Source organism: Heterocephalus glaber, unplaced genomic scaffold (assembly GCF_053883595.1).
Source record: "Heterocephalus glaber isolate CG9 unplaced genomic scaffold, H.glaber_assembly_v1.0 deba00000738, whole genome shotgun sequence".
Lineage (NCBI taxonomy): Eukaryota > Metazoa > Chordata > Mammalia > Rodentia > Bathyergidae > Heterocephalus > Heterocephalus glaber.
Genome location: NW_028258161.1, coordinates 5,962,498 through 5,986,827, shown reverse-complemented (window position 1 = coordinate 5,986,827; position 24,330 = coordinate 5,962,498). Strand labels below are relative to the sequence as shown.

Here is a 24,330-nt window from a genome sequence, read left to right as displayed (position 1 = left end):
CCACGCTGCCCTGTGCCCCCTCTGTCGCCTCCACCTGCGAAGGGGTCTGAGGCCCAGAGAAAAGCCCTGTTGACGCTTGCGCACTCAGGAGAAGCAACGGGAATGTTCTTAGAGGTGGCGCCCGCGACCTAGCCCCGCGTGATCCCGCACCAGCCGCAGACACGAGGGAGTCACGGGCTTCAGAGCTGGGGCCAGTGTCATGCTGCAGGCGCTCTCTGCCTGTTGGCGGAGACCTGCAGAAAAGTCCAAATACAAGCTTCCCTCCTGTCCCCACCTACCGATCCATCTCAGGAAAAGCTGCCTCTTTATTAACTTTGTCTTTAAAATGTGACTGCGAGTGCATCCCAGAGTCCCCAAATGCATCACAGTTCTGTTACCTGAGCCACACAGACAGTCCCTTCTCTTCAGACTGCAGGATCTGAACTTGGCCTGAAGTTCATAAATGATTGCATTCCGTACCATTATTGCTATTTTATGAAATTTGGAAACTTTGAGAGCTCCCAATGTTCTGTGATTTTCACAAAACATTATCCGTCTCAGACTTTCAAAAAATAGGCTGTAAAAAAGCAAACTGGGCTCAGGAACAGCTGGAAAGGGCCTGGCCACCTTGGTGGGGGCCCTCGGCACTACAGAGCAGATGAAAGAGAAGCCTGGGGGCTCTTGCCCCTTCCTTTCCCTGATTCGTCAGCTCAGCTTTGGCCAGGCTGAGAGATTTCTACCCAGAGGCGATTGGGCCCACTCCACCCCATGCCCACTCACTGGTGCAGAGCGGATGCTGGAGCAGGCTGACTTGGCCTTTCAGCAGAGAAAGGCAGCCAATCTTGACAAATGAAGAGTCAGTGTCCCCAAGTCCTGTTTAAGGGTTGGTTCAGAGGCAGAGGGATTCTGTTTAGGGTTTCAGTGCTTTGGAAGCTCCTGCTGTAAGGTTCAGCAGCATTTCTAAAGTGAATCCTAGGCACTGTTAGCTAACAAAATGCAATTCGAAATACTGTCGTTCTTTTGGACATTTTACTAGGGAAAACATAAAATATACAAGGATGGTATTCGCAAACTGGCTTCATAGATTCTGCAATTCTGATGTTCCAGTCTTGCTGTGCCTAATTACTAATCACAATATTTATCACTGTTTGGAGAACTGAAGGCTGGACTCCCAGCAGAAAATAGGACTTTGAAGAAACTGCTGTGTAGGCCAGGGTGGGGCAGAGAAACAAGACAGTGCTTCTTTGCCCCAAGAGAAGGTAGGAGGATGGGAAATCAGGTACCCTCAGCAAGCCTCAGGGCCCAGGCAGGCCACGGTAAGAGCACTGGACACTGCAGGGCAGGACTAGTTGTTTTGCTTCTTCCAATGGATGCCAGAGAAGGAGCTCTGGACTTGTCAAGGGCATGTAGCGAGTAAAAGCTGAGCAGAGGAAGATGGATGGCTGCAGAGCACAGGTGCAGATCTGGAAGCTGGCTGGCGTGGTGGCTGGTGGCTAGGAGGCTACCTAGGACTTCTTCGAAGTGGCTCCTGGGAGACCTGGGTGGGCCTGGTGCTGAGGCATCCACTGAGGCATCAGCTGAGGCTTGTGAGGAGGGGCTCAAGGTTGTAGACAAAGTTGGGGCCAGGACTCTGAGAAACTGGTTCCCTTATACAGGAGCTCACCTCCTACTTACCAGGAGTAGAGAGGCCTTGTGGGGGTAGCTCACCTAAAGGAAACTGAGGCTCTGAAGGCTAGTTAGGGAGACAGCACACCACAAAACATAGTCAATAAATAGGTTCAGGAGAAGTCACAGAATGCAGAACAAGGTGGTGCACCTAGGGTTGCAGGCCTTTCTTCCCAGAGAGGTGGCTTGGGGGTTATTGTGACAGTTTGTTGATTTTATAAGCAATGTTTCCTCCATCTCCTTCCTCTTCTCCAAGAAGAGAATGCAGAGAGAATGAGAAGTCTGGTAACAGCCAGGGGCCAGAGGACCAATGCTCTGAGTTCTTGGGTTCCCACCAGGAGTTTCCAAGGAAGTTTTTGTTATGAGCTACTTGGAAGTTCAGACCTGTGGGGTCCAGCTGGGCCTCCAGCCAGTGGGAAGCAGGGAAGAGGGAAGGACTGGGGTTACAGCAGGAGTGAAGCAAGGGACTGAAAGGCCTCACCCGGATAGGATGCACCCTGAGGCCAGCTGAGGGAGCACTGCAAGGCAGGAAAGAGTGTCTGAGAGGGCGGACAGTGAAAAGCCGCCTTGGCCTTTGCCAGCTGTCCAGAACATCTTTGTCCTGTTTAAGTTTTCTGTTAGAGGAAATTAGCAAAACAGGTTCTACTACCTGTTCTCCCTCCAAGACTGGATTCTCAATTTCGTAACATTTTGAATTTCAGTGTTCTAAGTGTAACAAAGAGGAGCTAGGCATTGTGCAAAGTGAGAAGGACTTCCTGCTGACCTTCCTACATCCTTCAGCAATCTAGTCTCCCTCCTCTTCATTGATACCCAGTGTATTTTCCTTTCTATAGAAGAATCTCTCCCCTTCTCTGCTGATTCTTCCAACCCAGTAAATTTCTCAAACTTACGGGGGTTCTTTAACCCTATTAGCAATCCAGTGGCTAAGTGGGAAAGTGGAATGTGAATGGGGGTGACGGCAGGACAGGGGCAGCTCGGGAGAGAAGAGAGGAACAGGTCATAAACACAGACAAGCCTACTTCTAGGAGGACAGTGCGTCTCCCTGCCATTTCTTGATCTCAACTTCTGAAGAAAAAAAACAAAACCAAAACCAAAAACAACTCCTGCCTTCCACATCCCCAACCTCTAAATTAGTGAAACCAGATTGTCCTAATAAGGCCTCTTGTTGGAAACACATGTAGTCATAAAAAGGTAGACGGAAAGTCAATTAGACACGCGGGCGCGCGCCGGCAAGGCGGACTGGAGCGCAGAGCAGCGCGCGGGAGATGGATTTGCCAGAAAAGGAGAGGGGCAAGCGCAGTCAGCTAGCCGCCCAGCCCACCGGCCACGCTCTCGACCCATCTCCCACCTCCGCTTCGCCGCCGCGACCCAATTTCTAGGGCGCTGCCCAGTCACCCGGACGGGGCCAGAAGCGTCTCCGGCGCCACCGGCCTGGGACTCCCGTCCTTGCAGGCTTCCGAATTTGAATTCGAGCTTCAATTACCTGAATTCAACCGAGGAGCCAATAAAATATATCGTTTTAAGGATAGCCTGGAAAATTTTCACTTCAGACGGGTAGAGGTAAAAACCCCAAGTCTGGGGCGATGCCTGAGTCCCCAAAGCCTAACGTGAAGACAGTAGCGACTTCTGTTTATTTGGCAATCAGAGAGCAGGGGGTGAGTGGCCTCCGCTTAAATTTTGGAGAAACGATCGGTCCGGTGACCCCCGCTGGGCCTGGGGCAGAGGAGGAGGACTTGGACTCGGAGGTGTCCGGGAGGCGCCTGTGGAGGCCGAAGCTGGGGCCGCCCGAGAATCCTCCCTGGGGCTCGGGCTCTCCAGCTCCAGGTCGGGGTTCGCGCCCCGCCGCCCCCTTCGTGGTGCAGCCCCCCCGCCCCCCGCCCCCCGCAGCGCCTGGGCGTCTGGCGACTTCACCCGCTGGGCTCCAGTCACTTTCCCGGCACCCGCGGCAGGCAGCGGGGATCACAGGGTCCTCGGAGTTCCTTTGTCTTCCCAGGGGCGTCATTTTAGACTTTACAACGCTAGTGAATAAATCAACTCTAAACCAACAGGATGTCACCCTCCTCACGCCCCTGGCGAGAAGAGGCCTTTCAGGAGCAGAAGCAGAAACGCCTCTCTCTCTATTCTTCCCACACGGATTTGCTGGGTTCCGAGAGTTTCCAGTATAGATTACTATTGTTCACCTCCCGGACCCCTTTGCACTAAATGACAGCCGTAGATTTTCAACTATGAGGGTCCTTAGACCAATTTGATTTTTAAAATTGCAAATGGAAAGGCACTTTTACAATTCTGCTATCCCTTGCCTACTGGCTTGCTTCATGGAGCCGGCCACTCCCAAAGCAGGGCCCTGGAGAGCCTCTCTCCTTGGCCGAAGCACTAGGGCCGGCGTACCCGGTTGTTGCAAAATTGTGCAAAAGTCTGTGCCCACGCTGCGACCTCTGTCTCCAGCTCCTGCTGGTGTCCACTTTTTACGGCTCTTGAATATGCATTTTTTTTGGTACCTGGGATCGAACTCAGGACCTTGCCCTTGCAAGAGGCAGGCTCGGTTCCACTGAGCTAAATCCCCGGCCCCTGCATATGCGTTTTTTAATCTTCAGAAGATTTGGAACCAGCAGAAGCTATATGAATGATACCGCTTTGAAATCTAGAGCATTTGTAGAGAAGGAGATAAGGCTAAATGCGTGTGTGCTGCTGTTGTTATTACTGCAGATGACAGAGGAGGGTTTTTGGGGGAAGAGTACCCTTCCCCAAAGAAAAAGTAAAATCCAGAGGCTCAGCATCCTCTAGCCAAGTCTTTGTAAGTTTAATCAATAGGAACCTCAAAGCTAAAGATAGACATTTACAAAACACAAACAAAAATTGGATAAGGGACCAACTCTGTGACCATTCTGAATTCATTTACCCGTGAATGTACCGTGTGACAGTCGGACTGGATACTGCTTGTCCAATTCTGTATTTCACTTTGATGCAGCCATTTACCACTCCCGGGGCTTGGGTGTGCTTCAGCTCTCTATTCTACAAGATAAAGAGGACGCCTATGTCACCAGTGTTGAATTTTTAACACTGAAAAATCGAATATCGTGTTGTGCTGGTTAACAACACTCAGTTAAAAACTAGCACTCTCAAACAGTAATAAAAATATCAACAAAGCATCGCAATCTTCTTTTTTTAAATTGCTGTTTTTTGCTTTTTTTTTTTTTTTTTTTTTTACTAAACCAGTACATGAGGAAATACACTGCAGAGAAAACAGGACCAACAGTCAGCAGCCTTTCTGGGTTAGCAGGTTTGTTGTAAAGTTGCTGAGCTCGGCGTGGCAACTGTGGTCTAAGTACCGGTAATACTTGGTATAATCTGATCTAGTGTGGAATCCTGAGGTAATAGTCATACAATGATGGGCTATCAATGTTAAGCTTAAGATGTAAAAAGATTATTATATTTCTTTGCCCCCTGAGGTCACTTTTCTTAGTGAAAAAATGTGAAGCTGATAGCACTTTAATACAAGGGAGGGAATTATGGCACAAATGGTGCTTAGTCCAGGAAATTTTGTGAAAGGAAGCAAAAAGCCTGTCAGATCAACAAATCAATCATACACAAGTGCCATTTCAGAAGAGGCTTAGGACAATCAGGATTGGTTCAGGAATAAAGTCTCAGTTATGATCAGAATACATTCTTTGGCCACTAGATATATCCAGCCCCTCTGCTACACCACATGATGTGGAAGCTCTAATTCCCAAGAAGTTTGAGGCTTATTTTTAAGATTATTGAGAAATATCAGGTAGGCTTAGCTTCAGATGAGGAATAAGTTTCGAATATGTGTGTTAATTTGAATCTCTGAGATCCGAGTTATGAGAAAGGCAAGGGCAGGTCCTGTGCATGTTTTGTTTCTGCTTTTGTGGAGTTATTTACAAGGAATTGGATGTTTTCTTAATGAGTGGGCCAGGAGGAGGGAAATACACCGAAACTCAGATGCGGGAATGGAGCGCACACCAAGGCCTGAACAGCGGGCTTGCCTTACCTTTGCCCGGGGAGTAGGCACGAAGCAGGTAGAAGACGAATTAATTCAATGAAGGTTTTTCACCTTACACAGAACCCACAGTATTTTGGGTTTTAATGGTCTGGGTGTCTGCCCAGGCAAAGGTGCAAACTCCCACCCGAACCCGGCCTAAGCCTGCAGGTTTGGAGGAGGCGCCTAGCAACTCCGCAGCATGGACGGCCGGGCGCTGCGCTCCTCCTGCTTTCTCCCGCCGAAAGGGGGCGCACCATCCCGGGCCGCGCTGGGACACCTGCCTTCAAAACCCCTGGCCTCAGGCGGGAGAAAGGCTGGAAGAAGTCTCACAAAGGGTAGCAAAACGTGGGAGCGATCAATAGCGTTAATAGCGTGAATACACATTCACGGGGTTGTGCACATACATGTCACGCACATGGGACAGCAGCAGGCCTCGTCCTTTTCAAGGAAGTGCTCAGGATTCCCAGGGCTCCAAGGAGAGGCAGGAGGAGGATGGGCCGGGGGAACACAGCTGGAGCCTTTTGGCAAGAGAACTGGTGCCCGGGCTCCGTAGGAAAGAGGGTTTGACCCTGGGAAACTGGCTCGATTTCTGTGTATTTGAACTGCTGGTATTTGAGGGAACCGGAGGAAGGGGGCAGATTTGAGAGATGGAGACCTGGCCCGTGTTGTGTTAGAGTTGCTGCAAATCGGCCCCAGAAACCCTCAGAGCACCCGGACGCTGCAGGTAGGGCAGACAGTCTGGCCCCTTTGAGTTAGACCCCGGGTTAGGGAAACCTTCTTTCTTCCAGAGGACGAACAATAACTATCTCCAAATCTTGTATGAGCCTGAGACTTGCAGGTCTCTCAGCCACTCGCAATCCCTGTATCTGACTCTTGGCCTCCCAGTGATCCTTTATGGAAAACAATTTCAAGAATTTTACAGAACAGAAAGGAATAAATTCTCAGCCCCCTCCGTAAAGTTTGTAATTTTTCTTTTAGCTTCTCTTCTTACCCCGACTTGGGGTGAACAAGAGGAGGCGACAAACTGGCTGAATGAAGATATTGTCTTCTCAGCGTGGATGCTGGTTAATACATACATTTCATAATAATTCGAGCAGCAGTGTGTGCGAGAAACAGAAGCACGAAGCCAGAACTCCAAGGGAAATTGCCTTACCACAGACGTTTGTCTGAGAATAAGAACATTCACCCCATTCACTTAATTTCTCATCATCAGTCATGTCATTATATTGTAAAGGACCTCATAGTGCTGAAAGGTGGTGTAGTTATAAATGAGCATAAAAACAGATGGGTGCTGTCCCAGTACCCTAAACGTGTGCATATATATATATATATATATATATATATATATATATATGCCAATTTTTTTCAAAGAGGACTTAAGATATACAACTTAAAGGCCAAGGGGGCCAATTTAATCAAACTTTGGGCCAGGATGTGCTCAGTTTAATGATCTTGACTCTGGCAATGTATTAAGGCCTAACCAGCACGTTGGGTACATGGAGAGATGCTCAGTTTCTCAGGGTTTGACATATCTTTAAAGGAATTCAGCCCTTGTTCTGCCAAGGCCTTGGCAGAACTGGTTGGGTCTGGAGGGTCGTGAGGTAGTCAGCGGTCCATCCTGGTCTGTGTCCGTTTTCTTTTCCATGCCCCCTCTGCCCTTGCATTCAGTCCAGGATCTGTGCTCTGCAGGAAAACCTGGGACTTAGAGCTCTAGAGGGCCCCCTAGATCATTCTCTTGAATCCTCAGAAAAAGAGAGGTCTGCGAGGTTGATTATATGAAATGTGCCAGACATCTTATAGGTATTTTTTCCTCTCAGCTAACTTATTTTAAAACAACCTGCTTGGAGACTTCTTGGGGATTATGATTGGGGGATTGGTTATCATTCTCTTCTTTTTTGAGGTTACTCATAAATATATGACATTTAAAGTTCTAATGGAGTAGGTATTGAATCTATATCTATAACTTGCAGTGAAACCTTTTATACATTACCACTTTCATGTATCACCATTAACCCAGACTGGGAGGTAACATTTCATGATTATGTATGCTTTGTCTTTACTTTCCATTTGCTACCAGTGCCACTGCTGTAAATACTGATGTGGACTGTAGCAGCTGTGTAACACCAGGACAGCTGTCAAAATATTGCCTGTGTTCATTAATGCTTTTTAAGTAATAGAATGAGCTCCTCTTTTTCAGCCAATCTAGTTACCTTTCTAATCCAGCCAAAGCACTAGACTTTTTTTGTCCTCTCGCATGCTCAATTCTCTTTGCCTCTGAGCCTGCCAGTTCAATAACCATCTATATACTAATGACCCCCATGTAATAGCTTTAAGACTTCCCCATTGGAACTGCAGGATCCAAGTGTGATATTTTTCATTTGAATATCTTAAAAGGGCTTCAATTTCAAAAGCAACAAAACATGGAACTAATGAGCTCCATTTCCCCATTGTGACCCTCTTACAGATTTCCCTCTATGTCTTAACATGTGCGTGCAAAACTCAGACACTTCAGACCAGTCCTTGTCCCTCCTCTCCTTATGCCTTTGCACAACACAGCTCATATTCCCAGCAAGTTCACTTTCTAAACTCACTGGAAACCACCTACTCTTAAAATCTCTAACACATTTCACCTGCACTGTTTTACCCCCTCTCCAACCCCGCAGGAGTGGCTCTCCTGTATCCATGCTTGTCTTCCTGTGTGTGCAAGCGATGAACCGAGAGGATGTAATCAACCTTCAAAGCATTTTATTGAATGATTTGAGTGATAAATTAGTTTATTCAACAAGCACATTATTTAAAAATCATACCTCCTTGTTTAGAACTCGCCATTGTTTTTATTCTTTTCTACATCAAGACGGCATTGTTTATCCTGTCTTCTGAAAGTCATTCTTTTAGTCTGATATTTCCATCCCTGCTCCAGCTACTTGCCTGTTCACACACATGAGTGGAGATGGGAATTGTTTCTCTCCTGCTATGCTACTGAAGTTAGTATGTGTACCTGTGTGCTTAGCGTAATTTCTGCTTCTGTGACATCTTTTTCTGAAATGTCCCTGCTCTGTGTCTTCCCATGCTAGGCTCCAGGTTTCTGCCCCCATCATACCTTCTTTGACTGCCGAATTCCAGACCCTTCACAGCCCTTTCCTCAGTGCATACTCTGGAAATGACCAGTGCCTCCCCAAGTATTGCTTAATTGTTTTCTAAATATTTCACAATTATTAATTTACCTGGAGAATTTTAAGGCTAGAGACTTTGGGGCAGAAAATATTTCACAGTGTATGGCACAGCTGCAGTGAGCAAATATATTAAGTTGGTCTTTTTTTCAATAGTCTGGTTCTACTGTCTTTGTGCTCTATGTGCAGGTAACTTTTTAAATTGTAAGAATTGCTAGGTGTAAAAAAAAAAAGAAAAGAAAAAAAGAATTGCTAGGTGTAGTGGCGCATGCCTGTTATCCCGTGATTCTGGGAGACTGAGGCAGAAGGATTAAAATTGGAGCCCAGTTTGGGCAATTTAGGGAGTTAGCTAGGTCCTGTCCCAAAATAAAAAGTAAAAGAAGGGCTGGGGAAGTAGCTCATTGTGAAGGCCCTTGGTTCAATCCTCAGAACTGACCAAAAAAAAAAAAAGATGTCAAAGTATGACATGTGCTCATCTTATAAAAAATACATGATTTTACATTAAATATTCAAGTTAAAAGTAAAATAACCTATATTTCATTACCTTAAATGTAGATATAGTTAATATTTTGGTGTTAAAATATTTTCTTTTTAATTTTGTACATAATTTGAGGTTATAATGTTTTACTATTCTTGATTACTGATTTTTCTGTAATCAGTGGAAGAATTTTAAATTCTATTTTCAAAATTCATGCTTTCTCCAAATTAAAAAAAATCATTTAACCTACTTGTTCTCATTACAAAAATTAAACAAACACAAAACAACATACAAAGCTTTCCTAAGGGTTATGTGAGCTGAGAATTACAATTAATTCTCAGCTGTCTCAGGTTCTAGTGGATACATTGGCAACCCTAAAGTCCTTTCAAGCTTCCAACTAAACAGATTTTCTTTCTCTCTCTCTCTCTCTCTTTCTTTCTTTCTTCTTTCTTTCTTCTCTTCTTCCTTTCTTCTTTCTTTCCTTTCTTATTTTTTTCTTCTGCTTGTTCTAGCTGGGAATCTTTGCTAGATAGAAGACATCTGCTTTTGAAATTGGAAAAGCCCCCCTAATACCTAAAGGATATTCCTAGGCCACATTTAGAGAACTACTATTCACAAGTTTTTATATTCTAAGGAAGAGCTTACAAAATGAGCACAGTGGGGCAGGACATACCATAGGGAACTGAAAGTTTTTCTCTCATTGTCAATCCCTGGATCTTGAAATTTCTTTTATTAAATGTCCTGAGACTCATACGTGCTTTTGTAGAACAATAAGGAGGAAAATGGCATTTATTTCTCTATACTAGGTGTGAAAGAGGCATATTTCAAGACATGGTAGTATGTTTTGACAGAGAGAGAAGCACCTAGAAAATCAAAAATAATGTATTTTTATCCGGACATGAACTTTTATTTAAAGTGATAATTATAAGACAGATACAAATTATTAGGAAGTCTATTTAAAATAATTCTCAGGCAATATGGCATTAAAATATTTGAATCCAGCTATTTTAGAGGAAGTATTAACATGTGATATAAAATTTATGTCAAAGTTTAAAAATTATAACTAGAAATATATATATCTTAAAATCTTTCTCTTTTTTATGAGAAAGAGGGAAAGAGTAATCACCAGTTTTTGAGAATTAAAAACCACTCTTGCCCAATAAAAGTTTTTGCGTTTCTCCACATTGCCTCTTTCTAAGGGAGGAAGGAAAAGGAACCACCCAAAGAGCTCCGTGCCTATAACCAGATGTGCTGCTCAGCAGCTCTAATCCTCAAGATCGGGGGAAGGCCACAGGATGAATCCTCAACACATTTAAGAAATAAAACGTAATTTAGTTCATTAATCATGGGACAGAAATCTGCAGTTTTGCTAGACATATTTCAAAGACTGAATCCCTTCTGACAAGAGAAACAGAAAATAATACCACTGCACATTTGACTGTTACAGTCTGTTCTCAACTTCCCTCAGGGAAGATGAGATTTTTCCAAGTGTGATCATTTTTACTCAGAATATATAGACTGCTATTTAAATTTTTATCTCCCCTTTCTTTCTCTCCCTACCCCAACATTCTCCTTTCCTGAGGTAGTGAGAATATGTTTTCTACACTGCTTTGGTTATTTCAGTTTGAAGATTCAGGACTACCTTGGACAGGCAGGGAATTTAGCCTTTGTTGGGATAGGCCTGGAAGTACAGTCATTTTAGCTGAATTAATATACCCAAATTGCTGTTTTACTTAATTCATTTCCCAGATTACTTGTATAAACTGGACTGACTTTGTCATAAATTATTGATCACATGAAAGTTAAAGTGAGATAAAATATGGAAGTACTTAACACACTATAAAACATATATACAAAGCCAATTTACATTTTACAGTGCCAATGAGAAGCAGATAGAGGTAGCATAATTATTTTCTCTTTTTTGCATACTTTTATTTCACAGATAAGAACACTGCAGCATGGAGATTATAGCGAGCTATTATGAAGTGACTTGAATCTTGCTCTTATGATCCCATTTTAATTTTTGAATTGCATCCCACTACCTTTGATGTCAGTCAGATTCTTTTAAAGGCTTTATTGTCTCATGAAATGATGCGGGTCTGGAAGGCAGAGTCTAGCATGACATTTCACAATACATTGACACGCTGCACAAATATTTCTAAATCCTTTTCCTATTCTTCTCTATAAAGTGGACGGCAACTGCTGTGCTGTCTTCCTCATGGGATGCAATAGGCCCAAAGATTGTGCCTGTGGAAATACTTCAAAAACAAAGAGCTAAATGTATGTGTATGGAGAATTTGCTACAATGTTACCAAGGAAAAATAAAAAAAAATGCATTTCATTAGATTTATAGCAAACCCTCAAAAAGTGAGAAATCTTTGGGAGGTGGGGGTGTAGTTCAGTGGCAGAGCATGTGCTTAGGATGCATGAGGTCCTGGATTCAAACCTCAGTCACATACACATGCACACACATATACATGTGCACACACATAGTACAAAATCATTTAGATTTATAGACATTATGAGTTTTCATGTATTTTACTTTGGCTTTAGAGAATTTGATATTAATTTACAGTCCTACTATTTACTTGTCAGTTGATTTTAGACACATCTTTAGATCTCACTGTCCTCATCTCTAAAAATGGCATATTAATATCTGATACACAGGTTCATTATTTGGAATAAGGAAATAATGAATGCAAAGTGGCTAACACCCTACATCCTTTCCATTGAAAGCATTCAAATAAATGCTTGCCCTTTTACTTTTTCTCCACTTCTGTGACATCTCTGACAACACTTTTCCAGGCAGATATATATATATTTTTCCACACAATGTGGTTTCCCAATCAATGTTGGAAGCCATTTAATACTACCCAAAGTTAGAATATTCCCATACTGTAAAAGTTACACTCTTATGGCAAGTCACTCATGGCTTAGCTAAGGAGACATCAGTTCTTAATCTATAGTTAGAAACTGAGGCCTCAAGACTTTCCTCACGCTCATGCAGCCCAATCATGAGCACTAGGCAGAGCCGGGGTTTGGCTTAGAACTTCCTGATATCATCCTCTCTCTCAATCCATCTTTCCTCTCTGCAGCATGCAACACTCATATAGAGTTTTTGGTACTTCACATGGCTCCAACCTTTTCTGGTCCTGCTTGCTCCAGCCATCACTGTGGACTTTACACAGACAGAGGAAGGCAAATCCCTTCTTTCTGCTTAGCCTCTGAATTTTATGGAGACTATGGGATACATGCTTAGGATACGAGGTATCAAGACTCCTTATCTCAAACCTAACAAAGCCAGTAAGTTTCCAGGAGACCAACCATGTTACATGTGCTCAGTAGGATAATGCCTCCGGCATAGCACTAATGTATACCTCCACTGAGATTTTTGTGACTTTTGCTTACTGTTTTTTTGTACTTGAATAATACCATGATAACTGCAGTCATATATAAAGTTGCTATTCTTTTTCCAACTTACATATCCTAAACAGTTGAAGAAGATAAACGCTTCCTCGATTTGATATGTGACCTGTTTTCATACACATTGCTTTGAAATCTGATAAGCCTGAAAGACACATAGACTGCATTTCTGTACCATGAAGTATCTAAGACTGTATTTTTTTCTTTTTACCAAGCAGTTAACAATAAAATCTCCCTGGCATTCTTGGGCAATACATCAGCACGGCTAACAGCTGTGGTACATGTGGGGGAAAGCCAGTCTCCGTGGTTAAGGCATTCTGACAACAGTTTATTGCCAGGTTTTTGTGCTCCTGGTCTGCAGAAGCAGCTCACCATGAGCCTTACGCTAAAATCTACACAGGTAATGCCCTAAACACACTAATTGGATATTAGGCAAAGATTATGTGCACAGCTCTATTGGAAATAGCAATTCTGATATAGAGAAAAGTGTGTATAGTATAGAAATACTGTCCTTACTTTACTACATCATGTAGAGTCTACTTTGGGAGGAAGGTAGCTCTTGGTTACTATTCTTGTTTGGAAACCATGGAGTCCTTCCTTCTCCAGAAAGTTTCCCTCAGTCCTTGTTTTCTGCATTTCTTTCTTCTATGACTCTTCCATACACAGTTTACCTCAAATGATGGACAGAAAAGAGATAAAGAGCGAGAACAAAGCATCGTATTTTTATGTCCTAATATGCTTACACCCTAGTCCTGTACATCTGCAGAGTATGCCCGGCTCTTTTGCACTGGAATGAAATAAGACATCTTAGTATGCAAATTCCAGGGCCCGCACACACCCAGGGACTCGGGATCTCTGCAACATATGCATGTTAAATATCCCAAGTGATTTTTATATACCATGAAGTCTGAGAACAATAACTCTGACCACTTTCTCCCATGGCCAGTGGTAGTGAATACTGTAATTCCTTGTGACACTGATGGCATCTTGTATGTGTTATTGCTACTCTTCCCGAGTATCGGGCCTGACTCGTCAACCAGGTGCAGTTTTGAGGACAAGGGTGGGGACTCAGATGTTTCATACCTTACAGCACTGATCATGGTGGTTCTCCTGCTATGAATGGGTTACAAGCAGTTTTTTGATAAAAAATATATGAACAAAGAAGTGAGAACTAAAGAGCACACATACAGCTCTTATAGGTGTCTGGGACTTCAACAATTTGAGGCAACTATTAGGGAATGTAAAAATCTTAAAGCTCATATTAGATAGTCATTATCTCTGCCCTTGTTTTGGAAGAAAAAGCATGTCTTAAAAGGTGGCCATTTATCATGTGGATACTAATGTCTACAAAATAGTTCTAAATATAAGTAAGTTTTCAGTATACCACTTAGGAAATTAAATTACAATATTTTTTTATCTTCTCCTTCTTAAGAGTACTTCCTTCCTTCAGATGGTTGATAAAAGCACAACCATATTTTGAAATTTGGTTACTTATCTTCTATGTGGTCTGATAAAGCAAAGTTTTAATTTACCCCTTCTTCAGATGCTGACTTTGGAGAAAGCTGTAGGTGAATTTTCACCATGACTTTTTAAAATGTGCCTTGTTTAATGACAACTAAATTTATTTCATTAATGGCATATGCCGGGTTTGGGAGATACTAAAGTTGTGACTCCACTGTCCCCTTTTAAGTGTGACCCAGGGCTCTTGTCCTCAGTGGATTTTGCACTAAATATCAGGCTTTGTTTTTCTAATGAAGTACATATACTCGCAGATCACTGTCCAAAGGGTAATCTGTTGGCCTGTCTTAACTAGTAGACCACTGGACTGATTAGAAGGAACTACATTTAGAAAAAGAAGAGGAGTGTGATTTTAGCAAGTTCAGAGGAGGAGAACAAGAAAAGAGGGCCCTTGCAGGAAGGGAAGGGTCAAAACAAAAAGTGAAGGTTTTCTTGAAGCTATGTCTGAAGCAGAGACAACTACTGAATTCCAGACCTCTAAGCCCATCTGGGATCCTTTGGTGACACGAACTTTGCTCTAGTGGTTTATGACATCACTGGAACCCCCTCCATGGAATTACAACTCCATAATTCACAGTTCACTCTTGTTTATTTTACATTTAATCATTTGTGTAGCACGCTGGCTGCATACCCAAGGGAGCCATGTGGTTATGCCCCTGCAAATCTTCTTGTTACATACTTGAACATGTCAGAAGTCATTCACCAAGTATCATATCACCCACCCCTTTTAGGCCTTGCAGATGCTGGTCTTGGTGTGATTGTCCTGAAAGTTATCCTGGCGACTTACCTTCTCAATGAGTTTTTCTTTGGAGGGAGCAGTTACCAAAGGCAGCTCCCAGATTAAAAATGGTTTTCTTAGGAGCAAGCAGAATGCTTCCATAGAAATATAATTCTCCATGTGAGACTGGCTTCCATAAAGTCACTGTGAAGCATGGTTCTATTCCTTTTGACCCATGAAAACCCAAAAGGTATGGATGAGACAACAAAGAAGTTTCTGAGTAAGTGAGTGGACTCTGGATATCCCTCTGTATTTCTTTGCTTCTGACTCTAGCTCAGAAATTATTTCATTTAATGAATACATTTGAATCTCTCAGTAGGATACAGGGAGTAAAAGAAAGAAATGAAATTTATTGCATATCCATCATGGGCTAGGTACAGGGCTGGGTAATTTATACCAACTAGGTTATTAACATTTTCACAAGAATGACGAGTGGTAGATATTATCACCCTCAGTTTATTTATAGGGCTTATATATGGGGGTTTCAAGAGGCTGAACAACTTTCTCGAAGCCTCAGTCAGTTATTAACAAAATCAGAACTTGTATTGATCCTTCTGGTCCATTGTATTCCATTATTTTCTCACTTATCATCTGGTGGCTAGAAAATTTGGAAGGATATGAAGTTATGTTCCTGTGACATTATTAAGTAAATATAGAGTTATTGTAACTGCAGAATCATACTGTGTATTGGGATTACAGATTTTAAAAGGCAAAATATCCTGGAGAGAATGACTTCTTTGCAAAGAAAATTCCCTAATGACACTAAATACTTTGATATCTAGGGCAAAACTGAGGTTATTTACAGGTCTCAGTGAACTTCATTGAGGAGTGGGTTGAAAGATAGTGTTAGGGAAGAAACAGGAGTGAGTTAGAGAACTTTCCTGAAAGGGGGAAAAGGGGTTGATGTTGACCATAGCTCTTGCCAACAGTATGACCTTGAATATACCACCAAAGTTGATGAGCTCTGAGCCTAAGAAATAGAAATATCTTCTTGACCAATCTATTGAAGATTAAATCAGATATATGTGGGGAAAAAATTCCAAAATTCCTGGTTATGTTATTTCTTGCTGTAGGAAGGAAGTTTTTTTCCAGAGTCATGAATCGGATTTTATTCAAAAAATTCAGATAGCCACTTCTATTCAGCTGTTTGGAACTGGAAATTTATCCAAATGCAATGTGATTAGGTGGTAATTAGGTACCCAAGAAGCCTGCAAATGACTGTAATGTATGACACAGTGGAGCTGCAGGGTTGATGAAGCAGTTGGGGCATTGCAACCTGAAGGAAGTAACTTTGCGCCTCAAGGTGAGGAGGAAAACAGTTACAGCCCTTTCCTCTATATTGGTGTAGGGTCAGTGATAGGCCAAGTGTAGAACTGCATGGTTTTCATCTCCTAGCAGCCTTCTCCCACACTCTCCCTCAGCCACCAGCGTCTGGGTTAGGCGCTCCTCCGCTGCGCTTGCCTTGCCCTTTAGAACACCATCTCACACCTGGCTTCTTTAAGAACACCAAGGAGGCTTTGTTGCCTCAATCATGGTTCTCACCCTTCTTCTATAGAGTCCCCTGTGAGAAAGATAAACACATAGCTGCAATACTGAACTGAACTATTGTCATTTGGTCACTCAGCAAACCATGGACACCCTGAGACTTGCTGATATAACAAACCTGGGTTTATGTCTGTTGTGTTTGCAGAGCAGACTCCCTTCCCACTGTCTTTCTCTTTCTCTCACTAATTTTTTTTTAAATTAAAAAAATACATATGTAGTAGCTACTATATACTTATTCTAGGTGCCGGGAATATAGCAGTGAACAAAGGAAACAAAATGTTTTTTCTCATAAACCTTACATTCCCTTGAGAAAGAGAGGCAGCAAATAAGCAAATGAGCGGACACCTAGGTCAACAATTCAATTATGATTATAGATAGGTTCTATGGAGGAAATGAAACAGGCTTATTTGAGGAAGGATCTGAATGAAAAAGGGAGCTAAGCATGCGGGGGTGAAGAGACTCTCAGCCAGAGGGAATGAACAACTAACACAAAAACACTGAGTAAGGAACAAGCTGGGTATATCCAAGAACAGAATGACGGCCAGTATGCCAGGAAGATAATAAATGGTGGAGTTAGAAGACAAGGGCAGAGAGATACGCAAGGGAAAGATGGTAGATCAAAGGAGGTAGGTCTATATTCTAAGTGTGATGGCAATGAGGGGCCATTGGAGAAATTTCAACTGTAGAACTTGACTGCTGTATGGAGAGTGGACGTTTGAGAAGGAAGAGGAAACAATTAGGTTATTGCAAAAGTTACATGAGAAATGGTGGCATCGTGAGCCAGCTATACAGATGGTATCCTGGGCAGCAGTGGTAGTACCCAGGGGCTCACCTTAGGGACTCAGAAGACTGACGGGTTCAGGTGAGCTGGGCAGATGGCCTGGAGGACTGACTCATGGCACCCAACTTTTAGCCTCTTCTTTTCTATTCTTCTGAACCCAGTCTCTCTCAAATGTCCAGGACTTTCTATGGGGAGTTCCCTGGGAACAGCTGGCAGAGGAGAGAGTGGCTATGTGCAGCAGGGCGTGAAATGGGAGTGATTTGTTCTTTAGTTCTTTATTTAAAAATTTCCAGCCTATAATTCAGGTATTGCCTGTAATTTTCCCAGAAAGGAAGGATTCTGTTTAAATTTTGCCAAAGCAGCCTCTTTGTAATTTAGCAAAATATGACAAAGTAGCATTGCTAAGGACTACAATTCAGAGATGTGAAAACTTGTGTACCCAAAATGTCGTAAGAAGTATCCCTGTTCCTGGGTTTGAGCCCCTCCTCTTTAAGGTGCATGTGCTAATGGAGCCAAGGTTCAGAAACCAGATCTTTTCTCTAAATAGTGAAATCAAAATTATAGTCAAATGAGCTGAAACCAGATAATTTTGGCTACCACTGGCCATTCTGCTAACAAATATTTATTGTATTTAGCACCATGCCAAGCTCTTGGAAGCAGATGAAAGAATTATGACATAGCCTCTGTCATCTAATTGGTGAGATGAAGCTAATGTTGTGCCTCACATAGCTACCACTCAGCCTAATGTAACATTTCTAATCCTGAGATCACTGTTCCCCCACAACCTACTGTCTATCCAATGCTCTATCTTTTAGTGCTACCTCTAACTCCTAGCTGTGTCCAGTTCAAAACTTCAGCAGCAACCTGGGCTCCTTGCTATTGCCATTCTCTAATGATCTGCTTCTCAGGTCCACCCTCCTTTCCCAGGGAAGACAAGTTGTTTCACAGTGGCTTGCTCACAACTTTTCTTATAGATCTTATACATGGAACTGTCTGTGACCCCAAAGTGATTCCAGGTTGGATATTTCAAACCTGTAAGAAACCACTATTTGCAAACTATCAAATGAGCTATTTGTCTAGCTTTTAAAGACGATTTTGAACCCCAGATATCTCAGGCACTCTGCAACGTGGGGTATCATGACAGAGTTAAAAAATGCTGCATTATGTCATCTTTCTCAGCTTTCTGAACCTTCCAACAAAGCCAGTATACTTTCCATTATTATAAAAGCAATTGGCAAATTATAAGTTATAGTTAGAACAAACTGGTATGCAAACTGATTCAGCAGATTTATGCAGAAAAATTCAGTGGAAAAGTAAAATTGGATGTCATATAAATGGAACTGTGGAACAAGATGATAGTCACCTGATTTCCAAATGTAGATTTCCAATTTAGAGCCCTTCAGCACAGGAAATTTGATCAATATTTTTCCTGTGGCTGAAATATTGGTTTAAATCAGGGTTTATTTGTGGTTATCTGAGGTTCATCTCTTCCTCTGAGCTCTTGCAGATGTCTTCATTAGTGAAAAAAGGAACAGAGGAAATTGGGTCAGGATAAACCAGTGTGCACTAACTGTGGCTGGACCCAGCCCTGCTCATCTCCCGATGCAGAAAGACACAGGACAGTGTGAGGCGGGTTGGGCCTGCAGCCTGACAGGCCACTGAGCTCCGACTTGGGAAGTTCTGTCAGAGGGTGACTCAAGCCTGGACTTGCAGCTGACTAGGGAACATTTCAGCATCCTAAGAAGGCTGACTTGAAACCACAGGCTCTTTGAGACAATTTGCAGGCCTGTCAGAGGGGAGATGACTGGGCGATAAAGTGCTTTCATCCAGTATTGGATGTTTAAAAACTGTTCAATTGGATAGATGGAGATGAAGAGAACTTAGAATTTGGAGTCAGAAAATCTAGATTCCACTCTTACGTTTCTGCCTATGTGTGCCATCCCTGGCCTCTGCAGCCTATCCTGAAAGTGGAGGTGACAATGCCTGCTTGTCATTTAAGTACTAGGCTCTAGAGAGAACACAATATGAAGGAAACAATGTACATGGCTTGAGGTCTGATGAACATTCTACAAACCCCTAGTATAATGAGAGGGTAACAAATCGCTGTGGCTTCAAAGGTTAGATTTTTCATATTTGGCAGGGTGCAAAAGGTGGATGCAGCATTTGAGGCCTAACTGTAGGAGAATGTTCCTTCTGTATTACCAGTCAGAGTACTGTGTGTTAAGTACAGGGTGAACACTACAGCAAATTCAATGGAACAGGAACCTGTTCAGTTCCACAAGAGCCCTCCCAGGGCTGAAGGGTCAGGCTGGTGAATTTCCTTGGCAGAAGCTGACACTGCTTCACTCTGTTGTAGGTAAAAAAATATAGACCCTCTGTGTCCAAGGCTGTCAATCTGGAACTTTTCACCAGCATTAAACTCAACTTAATAATAATTTGAAACAGCATTAAATTTTAAAAAGCTGGGTAGATTTTTACTTAGGGGTACAAAAGAATATGATTTGGTGAGTGGAGAATGGCAGCTTGGAAGAAACACTGGCCAAGAAGCCCAAAAACCTCAGGGGCAAAAGCAGCAGGTCTGTTTATAGCCCAACTTTTTCTTTAGAGAATCTGTGGCAGCTCTGGAGAGTGGGGGAGCCAGGAGGGAAGTGGAAAAGAGAACTTCTCGTTCAAACAATCTCATGGTTTTCAGCAAGGTCAAAAGTCTGAGAGTTCTGTAGTGCCTTGGGGAGTGGGACTGAGAAAAATGTGACTTGCCAAGGTCAGTGGTTTCTGACACTGATGCAAATTCTAGCCTTGAGGGGGGTGGGGATGGCAGTTTGATGAGAACAGCAGAAGAAGTGGCAATGAATAGATGACATTTAACATTGGCAGAAGCAGGGCCAGAGTGGCTTGTGCAACCAATGCCTTTAGAGACATTTCCAGAACAAACAGAGCCACCTCTTCATTGCCTACATGTGGATTTCCCACTTCATGGATTCATTTCAAAGTCTGCAGTTGATACCTCGACTTGCACACACCATAGTTCCTTCACTTCATTATTGGCCTGCACTTTGAGAATCAAAGTGGAAACTATACCTAGGCAAAACTGGTTAGAAATGTACTCCCAGATAAATAAAAATGAAAAACTATTTGAAGTTTTGCAAGCATAAATGCACAAGACTGTTTTTTTTTTTACTATCCTGCTCTGAGGATGGAATGAACATTCACTGAGTGTCCCGTGAAGGGTTATGCTTTGCTTCTCCCACTTCCCCACCTCCACACTAAATGCAAATCATTTAAGTTTTTTATCAACACACTCATTGCTTTTTTCCCCCCCCAGAGAACCACGCTTTAAACAGCAAAACAAAACAAAACATGATTTCTATGACAATAAGAACTTTTTAAAAAAACAGTCACCTTAATCATTTAGGATTTTTCTTTCTCTCTTCATCTCTTTCACCCTCCCTCCCTCCCTCCTTCCCCCTCTCTTTCTCTTTTTTCTTTCATTTTATAAGTTGGAATACTGTGAGGGAAAAATAATACAAACACTAGACAGGAAAATTTCAAACCTCATACGGTAGAGCTGCTTTTACAATAAGAAAATTGCAGCATTGCACAGTTGCAGCCTGTTGAAAGTGAATTAATGAGCAAGTCCACTGGAAGCACCTACTTGTGGAAACTGAAGGAGGAATCCTGGGCTCTGCATTTCTTAGAGGCGATCTTTGTGGATACTCAGGAATGGCCCACAGCATCTGTGAATTCTTCCTTTCTTTCCTGTCCAAAACCACAGTGGAAGAGCTCTGCCCTGAGTGCCGCAGAACACACGGATGCAGACTGTGGGCCTGGTGCAGCGTCCTTTCCTTAAATCTCATTGTTTATGAAGTTGCTGTCCGAGCTTCACTTTCCTTTTTTCCAAGAAGACGATTATAACTTTCCTTAGAGCCTCTTAATGAGCGTCACATGAGATAATGCACTGACTATCCTTAGCATTGTGCGTGGTCTGTAGCAAATCTTTGTCAAATCAAAATTATTTTATAATAAATACCGGTACTTTTTTTTACAATTGAACAGACACAGTGGAATCCTTTATCACTCAGGCATAGAAGCTCTGGATAGTTTCTTGAAATATTTGTAAACATCTGGAAACAATTTAGTCTGAGGACACTTTAGGTAACTAAAGGGAGTCATTCTCAAAATGAATATATAGTCTCAGAAGACTCTGAGGTCAAAGAGCAAGTGACCAAATACTTCTACTCAATCCAAAAAGCTTTGTGGTGGGGGAAAAGGAAAAAAGAAAGAGGAAGAAATAGGAATGATAAATAGATTTTGCTTAAAGCTAAGCAACAAGAGTATTTTGACCACTGAGAACAAAATGTTGCTTACTCTATAATTTAGAAGACAAAGAATCTAGGCTATACAGGCATTTAATTCCTGTGTAACTTCTAAAGTCACTGTTATACTTCTCAAAACTAGTGTCATTATCTTTCTGTTAACCTAAGGATCTTGGAAGATAAAATAAATCCTAGAGCTTCCTATTGACTTTGGACCCAGAAAGTAGTGAAAATAAAAACTTAAAGAAACATACTTAAAGTATAATGCGGATCCGAAAAGGGTAATGTTACATAGTGTTAATATTTATTGCTGAAATTGGACTATATTAGGGTGGAAAACTAAGGTATCTGATCTTTTTTCTGTTTTTCTTAAAAATTTCTTTTATTTAACCAATCCACTTGAAAAATCAATGGGACATTTTAAATTTACTTTTAAAGATAGCATTAAATAAAATATTTTCAAGTTTCCAACTTTTAATTTTTATTGAAAATTAATTTCAAAAAAAGAAAATTAATTTCAAGAATTAATTCAAGAAAAAAGTTTATCTAGACATTAGAAATTTACTCAGCAGCAAATTTATTTTTAAAAGGTGAGAATCCTTATTATAGCTAAGTAAAATACATTTAGATAAGCTTCCTACTATCTACTGTTAGTTTCATAAAGGCAAGGCCCTTATAGCCTCAAAGTAATAAAATGACCATACTCTCAAAATAAAATAAATGAGTGTATTTAACTTATGGAAAAGTTTACTATGATGTGCTTATTTCCCCTCATTTTATTATGAAACTTGAAAACTCTGTTATTGTTCTGAGAATTGTTTGCTTAGAATCTCTGATTAAGATATTATTCCCCACCACCCAATATCTTAATTATATAGTCACTAACTTCATTACTGAAACTCAGTTGGTGATTTTATGGTAACTCAAATTAAAATAAAAATTTCTATTATACTTTATGCATCTTTTGGTTCCTACTGACAATATAATTTACCAGTATGCCTCCAATCTGATGGACCATTTAAAACTAGATGAATATAATCTGGGTGAAAAGTAGATATTTGAGAAATTTTCCTGATTTGAAGTTACACTTCATTAGCACATATCTTTGTACAGTTCTTAGAACATAGTGGACAAAACATTAAAGAGCTGAATGAATGACTCATTCTTGGCTATCACAGGCTATATGGTATCATAGGTGGCAATTCTGAGTTTACATAATGCAAGTGACAAAGTGTACTTTATTTACTACAAAAGGCTTTGAAATGGAATCTGCAAGGGGAGGCTATTTCACAGGGCTGAAAAGATTGAGAGCATTCTTAGTAAAGATGTGAGTGGAAATAAGGCTGTGTATTGAGGTGGATTTATATATTTAATCTTGTTTGTGGCCATCGGCTAAGAAACACGTTAAAAAATAAAACTTTCAGTGTATGGTTCCAGGGTCCAAATATTTATAATCTTAAAAAGATCATTTTCATTTCTTAGATTTTTTTCTTGCTTTGGGCACCAGGTGGCGATATGAGGTGAGATGTGGGGTGTGCAGGGCCCAGAGCTTGGATTGTGGCATTGGGAGAAAGTGGAGGTCTGGAGAGCAGCTGATCAGATTTAAGGGGGGGGGGGGGGGTTGAGAGAAAACTTGGTAAGGGTTTTGTTACATTTTGACTAAGAAGCATTAGGTTGGCATCCCTCATCTTTATGAAATACTGTTCACATAGATTTCATACTTCACTTGGAAAATCTCTAGATACTGCCTGCCATTTTGATCAGCATTTCATTCGATATAAGGTCCTTGTTCCTTCCTGTACCATTCACACTGCATTTACCAGACACCTACAATGTCCCATGCACTGAAGTAAGCACTGGAAATACTGCTCAAAAAGTCTGGTCCATGCTGCCAAGCAGCTCATACTGTAGAAGAGGCAGACCTACGTATAAACCCTGTATCAGTCACTTGCATTATCTCCAGGATGTAGTTGGGACCAAGGCAGAGAGAAGAAGGGTCACAAGGGTGGAGTTGTTAGCTGAATGGGCAAAGAAAAACTTCACGGGAGATCGAAACTTTGAGCCAGGTTTTCATCACTTAGACTGGGAGCAGGGTGTGTTCTGAAAGACATTACCCCCATGTGGGGTGTGTATGAGAAAAGTGGCTTGGGTCTTAGCCCTTATGCATAGTCATACTCATAAGCACAATCAGGAGTTACCATTAGTAGTCTGGTTTTTAAAATTTTAAAATGTGAGGAAATACATATCTGGTAAAACTCAACTTCCCCAAATTTCACCCATATGTGAACATTTGTGTGATGAGTAATTATAGTATAAATTGGACTTTATTTTTATTAAAATTTAATTTGTATTAGTGCATGTTTGCAGTACATAATGATTACATTCCTCATGGGGAGTTGGTACATGCATGTAACATTTGTTAATCCTTTTTCACCCCCTTCCCCTCCCTTCTTCCCCCCTAAATTGGACTTTAATATTCAAATGGTTTTATTGGGTTAGGATAGCTTAAATATGGGCAACTGGAATATATACTGGCGATGTCTTGGAAGTGTAACTCTGGGAAGAGTATGAATAAATGAAATTTATAAGTTATACTGGGAGGTGAAATTTTGAGAAAATTTGAAAATGGAACAGGACCTTAGCTTTTTGCAAGCACTGTCGGATGTTAGAACAAGGA

The 24,330-nt window shown here is 41.7% G+C and overlaps 1 protein-coding gene across 2 annotated transcripts in view; it reads left to right on the top strand.

Moving 5' to 3' along the window:
• The window catches only part of Prrx1 (paired related homeobox 1), a 70,771-nt gene that overhangs the window by 764 nt on the left and 45,677 nt on the right, over positions 1-24,330 (top strand). The gene's annotated exons all lie outside the window — the stretch shown is intronic.